General features: G+C 57.9%; 1 protein-coding gene across 3 annotated transcripts in view; it reads right to left on the reverse strand.

The window, feature by feature from the left end:
* Positions 1-3898, reverse strand: part of GPRIN2 (G protein regulated inducer of neurite outgrowth 2) — a 6610-nt gene extending 2712 nt beyond the window's left edge. The window contains exons 1-2 of one of the 3 annotated variants that reach the window (XM_037734393.1): positions 3327-3690; positions 717-840 (exon numbers count right to left, since the gene is read on the reverse strand). The gene's annotated coding sequence lies outside the window, so the exon portion shown is untranslated. Of the gene's footprint in view, positions 1-716; positions 841-3326; positions 3691-3766 lie in introns of those variants that run through there. The other 2 variants (XM_037734394.1, XM_017516975.2) reach the window with 2 other exon arrangements.
* Positions 3899-7148: the final 3250 nt, after the last annotated feature.

Below are 7148 nucleotides of genomic sequence, written 5' to 3' on the forward strand. Positions count from 1 at the left end.
CCCAACCACCCCCATCCTCCCTGGCCTTCCCCAATCACCCCCATCCTCCCTGGCCTAGCCTGGCTGAGCTGTCATGTCTCTAGGGTTCCCTGACTCCCACCTCTAGCTCCAGGGGCAGGGAGAGGCCCATGAATCAGCTTTTTCCATGAGGGACTCACTCAGCATCTGGTCATTGATTCCACAGCCATCTCCTGAGCCCCTACTGCGTGCCCAGCTCTGGGGCTGGAGAACATGGGATTTATTCAGACCTTTCTGTACCCCTGGGGACGGTGCAGCAGTGAGATAAGCTGCCCACCCAGTACTACCAATCAGACCTGCCATACATAACGTTTAACCCCACCTTGCCCAGTGTACCTGCATCCTCATTGTTGCCCACACTCCCTGCCATTGCTGTCACTTCCCCTAGCCACAAAGACCACTCTGGACTTGGCTCCTGACCCAGCTGCAGCCCAGAGTCAGCTCTGGCACTTTCCACCTCAGCGTTTCTTTCCTGACCCTCCAGCCAGGCAGCCTTCATCCCTGGCTGAGCATCGGGCCTGGGTGGATCAGTCTGGCCAACTGTCAGCCTCCCCACCAGCCTGAAGTTGGCAAAGCCTGGCCTGTGGTCTGCTCCCCGCCAGCTGTCCAACACCCAGCATTGACCTGACGTGTGGTTGGCACTCAGAGGATATCTGCTGTGTGCCTGACCAAGAAAACAAGCAAATACAAGAACATACCCACAGAGGAGGGTGTTGAGTGCCAAAAATGGGGTCTGTGGGTAGGCACTGCCAAGGCAGGAGAGCTCACTTAGGGTGAGAGATGAGAAAACGCTTCCTGGAGGACCAGTCACGTAAGTTGGGCCTGGAGTGAGAGAAGCAAGAAGGTGTTCGGGTGGAGAGCGGGGTGGGCAGGAGGAGAGAAGCTATGTGTGCAGAGCACACTAGGGAAGCAGTGGGGTCGGTGTCTGGGCCACCTCAGCTCTGGCCACAACAGTGAATTAGGAAGATCACTCTGGGATTCCTTGCCAGGCAGGACCAGCTGGAGAAACAGGGTGGGGACAGGAGGCGGGAGCTGCATTTGGGCAATCCCAGCCCTGCCCTCCGCCCCCCCCAGGCTGATAAGGACTGCCAGGAAACAACCTTCTGGGCCAGGTGAGCAAGGCTACCCGAGAGGAAATTCAGGAGGGGCTGTGGGACTCGGTTTCTGTATAATTACAGATGTCTTACGGGCCCAGCACTCAGGAGAGAGCTGGTGGCTGTTGAGCCACAGTGAGAATGATACTGGTGCTGTAGTCCCTGAGACTCCAGCTCTGCACAACTTCCTGTGATGATGGAAAGGTTCTACCCTGTGCTGTCCAATGTGTAGGCACCAATGCCACGTGGGTACCAAGCACTTGGCAGGGGGCTACAGCAACTGAGGAACTGAATGTTTAAGTTTTATTTGAATCTAACTGGCCACATGAGGCTAATGGCTACCGTATTGAACCATGCTGCTCTGAACACAGCTGCAGCCTGGTAATGATGCCCCATCCCAGCTGCTTCATGGGGCTGAAGCCAGACTTGTCCCCGAGAGGGTCAGAGAGAGGAGGAGTAGCCAACAGAGGGCTCTGACCCAGGTCCTGCCCTCAAGGAGCTCTAAGATGAACGTACAAAGGAGGGCAACAAAGCCAGTAACAGCAACGATAACAGCTGCCAGGGCCGATCACTCGCCAAGTGCCAGGCACGTGCCACATCCTTTGCACACCCTGCCTTTATAACCATGCAAAAGGTCTGATTTCGCCCTAATGGGACTCTGGGAAGATCTTTTAAGATGAGATAAAGAACAGGCATACAGAGGTATCCAAGACCTCTAGTGTTCTTTGAACTCTACCTTAACGTTCTCTCTCCAGCCCCATTTAATGCCGAAGTTGCGATGGCTTTGATCAATGTCCTGTGGCCAGTGCCAGGCTGTCCTGCTGCCTCAGGTTCTACCTGTCAGCAACTGGAAGATCAACCAGCCTCACACGCAGCAATCAACCAATGTCATTCTGAGTAAAAGCCCCCAGATCTCAGACACTTCCAGCCCAGCCCAAACACAGAGGCCATGCGGTCAACTTAGTCAGAGTCCCGCTCCCACCATGCTGACGCAGCAGAGGAGCTCAGGCCTTTGGTATGTGCCTAGGGGACTACCAAGACCACCACAAGTGGCTCCATCTCAGACTACACTGTGACATCCACCTAAGCCCCCCTAGGTTTTGTTTGTTTATTTTTGAGATGGAGTTTTGTTCTTGTTGCCCAGGCTGGAGTGCAATGTCGCGATCTCGGCTCACTGCAACCTCCATCTCCTGGGTTCAAGCCATTCTCCTGTCTCAGCCTCCAGAGCAGCTGAGATTACAGGCATGCGCCACTGCGGCCAGCAAATTTTGTATTTTTAGTAGAGACAGGGTTTTTTTTTTGCCATGTTGGCCAGTCTGGTCTCGAACTACTGACCTCAGGTGATCCATCTGCCTCAGCCTCCCAAAGTCTGGGATTATAGGCGTGAGCCACCATGCCCAATCCAAGTCCCCTCTTGTTAAGTGGCAGGCATTTGGATGATGACTTATGTGTCCAGCAAAACCAAAACAGGAAAAGCAAACATATACGGTCAGGCGGAAAAACTGGCTCTATATTAAAATATGGACCTTACCTCTCAGAGACCAGACAGAAATGCACACAGCACAAACCCCCATTGCACAATGGGGATAGAGGGCAACCTCCTGGAGGCAGTTTAATCCACCCGAGAGTGAACGGGCCCTAACAGGAACACTCAGGGCCAACTGTGGACAGCGCAGCAGGGAGCACTCCTGAAGAGACGGTTTAGAGGAGACAAAATCCACCCTTCACAATAAACGTGCCTTAAGGGCTACATGCCCCTGGTCACATGCTGTGCCAGGAAAGGGTTCTGGGGTAACCGTGGGGTCAGTGGCCCCATGGATGCGGCTCTACTCACCAGAAAGAGGCCTAGGCGCCCACCAGCCCCTGAGCTTCCTCCTCTGGCAGGATCTACCCACACTCCCTGGGGGCACCTAGGTGGAGAAGGTTCCCAGCCTAGAAGCAGCCTAGGCGGCCGGTGTGTCCCTAACTGCACGCTCACAAGCACTCACTCCCCAGCCTGGGACACACAGGCCCCTTTGCAGTACCAGCATCTACACAACTGCACTGTGCACACCAAGCACAGGCCGCTCCTGCTGCGGGGCCAAAGGCCTGAAGGCACCGCACCACACCACGCAGCCTCGCCCAGCACAGCTCCCTTCCCGCCCCTCCTGCACAAAGCCCACCCGGACTTAGGGAGAAGGGGCCTCAATACGGCCCCGAAACGAGGCTACAGACCTTCTCGGGAGCAAAGGCAGCCACTGCAGGCAGATGGGGCTGAGGGCCGGGATAAGGATGCGGGGCAGGAGGAGCCAAAGGGCAGCGAGGCTGGGGGCGGGGTAGGCGGCGCAGGAGGCTGAGGGAGGGAAGAGGGAGAAGAGGAGAAGGAGGAGCGATGGCAGGAGGGTTGGTGGCCGAAGGAGACAGGGTCCCGGACAGATTCGTGAGAAATGGGAGGATGGGCAGAGGAGACGTAGAAGAGGGGACAGCACAGGACAGGACAATGAGAGGCGGAGCGCCGGGAGTGCGGTGCGGCCACCGGGGGCGCTGGGCAGGGGCCGGGATGTCCAGGGTCTGAGCGCAGGCAGCGGGGAGGAGTGGGTTCTGGGGCTTAGCAAGGGGGAGGTCCGCCCACCACGCCCCCCGCCCCCACGGCGTGCGCGGAGCCGGCCTCTCACCCTCTCGCCCGCCAGGGCTGCGCAGGCCGAGAGAAGCACTGCTCCTGCGGCCGCCACAGGTGCCCGGCGCCGCGGCCCAAGATGGAGCCGGAGCCGACCTGGCCTGGGCCCGAGACGCCGCCCGCCGCCGTCGGCCCGGCCCGCGGAGCCAGCGCCGGGGACAGGGAGGGGCCAGCGGGGCGGCCGGCACCAGGGCGGCGGGAGGGGCGGCGGGCGGAGACCTCGCTCACCTGGGCCCGCCCCGCTCCGGAGCCCGGCCCCGCCCCCGCCCCCGCCCTGCCGCGCCCCGGGACCTGCGCCCGCGCGCCCCCAGCCCACCTTCCCGACACCTCCCAAGGCCGGGTCCCCACTGCTCTCGATCTTTTCGGCCCCGCCCCCCACCGCGACAGCCTGTTCTCCAGGCTGCCCAGCGAACCCCCGAGACTCCCACCTCCCCGACGCAACCCCACCGTCCCAGGTGTATATGCGCAGCGCCCCACAATCCTCGGGCCCCAGACCCAGCCCCCCAAGTGCACTTCCTCGTAGCCCCGCCCCCTCGCTCCTGTTCCCCTCCCGCACCACGCCCCGTATTGAGGTCTCCGCGCAGGTGGCAACCCTTTTCCAGCAGCATTCGCCATCCTGGCCCCGCCTCTCACAATTCTCTGGCTCCCGACCCCGCCCACGAGACCCCCTTCCTATAGGGCCAGCTCCCCTCGGATACCAGGCCTGGTCTCCACTAGCCTCGGACTTCCAGCCCCAGGTCACTAATCCTGGACCCACAGTTCCATCCTCTGAGCTCCACCCTCACGGACCCGAAACCTGACTCCAGTCCCTAGAGCTCCATGATCCTGGCCAGGCCCCGGGAGCCCTCCACCGCCACCCAAGACCCAGTCCTGGTAGAGTCCTTCCCCAGGTTTTTGTCTCCAGTCCCGCCCCTCAAGACGGGTAATCCACCACCCCTTTCCACGCCCACGTGTCCCTACGCAGCCCAGCTTGAGGTCTTCAGTCTCCCAGCCCGTCGCCGCGGACCCCAACAGTGGGCGAGCGCGCAGTGACCGTGGGGGATGAGCCACCTCCACCGGAGCCGGCTTTCTTCCCCGCAATTCCCCGAAACGCCTTCCGGGACTCAGGACACCGGGGGCCAGCCCAGGTCCTGGGATCGCCAGGCCCCACCCTACCAGGCTGAGGACCCGGGCGTACAGTTCCCTCAACACCCCCAGTCTCCACAACCGCCGGCCAGCTTTGGGACGCAGGGATAGGCAGCCCGGTTTCCTCCACCCACAAGGGATTCCTGCTGTCCACCCAGGGCCACGTGGTATGAGGTGCCTGTACTATCCCTGGGCCCCAGTCTCAGACACTTGGGTCTCAATGTTCACCTTCTTCTGTTGTTCCCTGTCCTGGGACCCTAAACTTGTTTGCCCAGCCCTGTGCTGAGAGGTTTTCACTCCTCCCTTCCAGTGCATTGGAGCCAACACTATCTCTAATTCTCCCCGTTTGGGGAGCAAGGGGCCTCAGTCTGCCCAGAGACTCAGACTGCCCCAAGTAGCCCTCTCCAGTGAGGACTGACAACAGCTCTCAGATTCTGGCAGATAGCTACCTCTGGCCAAATGCCCACGGGGGTGTCCAGGTGAGGTCCCAACCTCTGGCCTCCCCAGTACACACTGCCTGGTAGGAGATCCTGCTTAAAGGGGACAAATAGGGGATTTGTTTGCCAAGGCCACTACCCACTTCTGCCCCTGTCTGGTAATTAGGACCCCTCCTTCCACATCTGAGTCACCTTACTCTTATTCCCTTTTTAGTGAAGTAGCCCCAAGAAGGGATGAGCTGCTTGTGGTTACACTGAGAGTTGGTGCCGGATCCAGGCCCTAAACCTGAGGCTTTCAGCTCCCAGGACATTTCAAGAACCAGAAACCTCACTGTGTGTGTTTCAAGGAAGCCTTCTTAGGGTGGGTGTCAGGAGATGTCTGCTATGCAGTCTACCTGCAGACACGGCTGGCGGGCTCTCACCACCAGGGCGTTGCCTTGGCTTGGCTCCTTGTTCAACTGGCCCCCTTCTTCCATTCATGGCCTGGCAAGGAGGCTCCCCTGGCTGTGGCAGCTGCCTAGGGAGAACCCAGGAAGGGGAGTCAGATCTGAATTCCAATCTCAACTCCCCCACATATTCACTGGCTCTGCAACCCCACACCCAAGCAAAACTGTTCATCTCTCTGGGCATCAGTTTCCTCATCTGCAGACAGGCAGTAATTATACCTACCTAACAGGCTGGGGGAAGAGGGCGGTTGTGAAAGTGTCCTGTGGAGTATCATTGCTGCTATCAGTCACTTGATCAAAATTTACTGAGCTCCTCCTGGGTCAGGTCCTGGAGATACAAGCTCCACTACATGGGGGAAGGAGGGGATGGATATGTGTAGATTGCTTTGGTAGAGAGCAGCTCAGGCCTGAGGACCACATGGACCAAGTGCCATTTGCTCAGACTCTGAACCCTGACAAAAGAAGAATGAGCCTGAGGTGCACTCAAGGGTCCAGTTCACACTGGGATGTTTGACGCACCACGTGGACAGGCGGGTTGCACATACAGGACTGGAGTTTTTTTGTTTGTTTGTGTTTTTTGAGATGGAATTTTACTCTTGTCACCCAGGCTAAAGTGCAATGGCACAATCTCAGCTTACTGCAACCTCCACCTCCTGGGTTCAAGCAATTCTTCTGCCTCGGCCTCCCGAGCAACTGGGATTACAGGCACCCACCACCATGCCCGTCTAATTTTTGTATTTTTAGTAGAGATAGTGTTTCACCGTGTTAGCCAGCCTGATCTCAAACTCCTGATCTCAGGTGATGGGCCCGCCTCGGCCTCCCAAGGTTCTGGGATTACAGGTGTGATCCACTGCACCCAGCCAAGGACTGGAGTTTTTCAGAAATCTGGGTGTCATGGGCATGGGGTGGTTGCTGAAGTCAAAAGAGTGGATAAGGTCTTCAGGGAAAAAGTAGAGTGAGGAGAGGGCTTAGAACCCACCCATGAGTCACCAAGTGACAAAGGGTGGAGGAGCAGCCAGAAAGGACAGAGAGAAACTGGGACATCGTGGTGACACAGGGCACCTAACAGGCTGGTGCAAGCGCCTTCAGTGAGGGGGCAGAGGCAGAAGCCACTGGTGTGGGTTAGGGGATGAGCTGGAGAAGGGAACCAGAGATGGTGCGTGTGTAGATGCCTCTTTTAAACGCGGCCATAAAGGGAAGAAGAAAGGTATCACATGGGAAGGGATGTGGGGTCAAGAGAATCATTTTTTTAATTCTAATTTTTTGTTTGTTTGCTTGCTTGCTTTAATATGCTGCATCATGTAGTAGGTTTCCTTTATTTCAAACAACAGAAAGCAAGTCTGGTTAAGTTCAGCAAAAAAGGGACGGCTGG

Source organism: Cebus imitator, unplaced genomic scaffold, assembly GCF_001604975.1.
Source record: "Cebus imitator isolate Cc_AM_T3 unplaced genomic scaffold, Cebus_imitator-1.0 Scaffold612, whole genome shotgun sequence".
NCBI lineage: Eukaryota > Metazoa > Chordata > Mammalia > Primates > Cebidae > Cebus > Cebus imitator.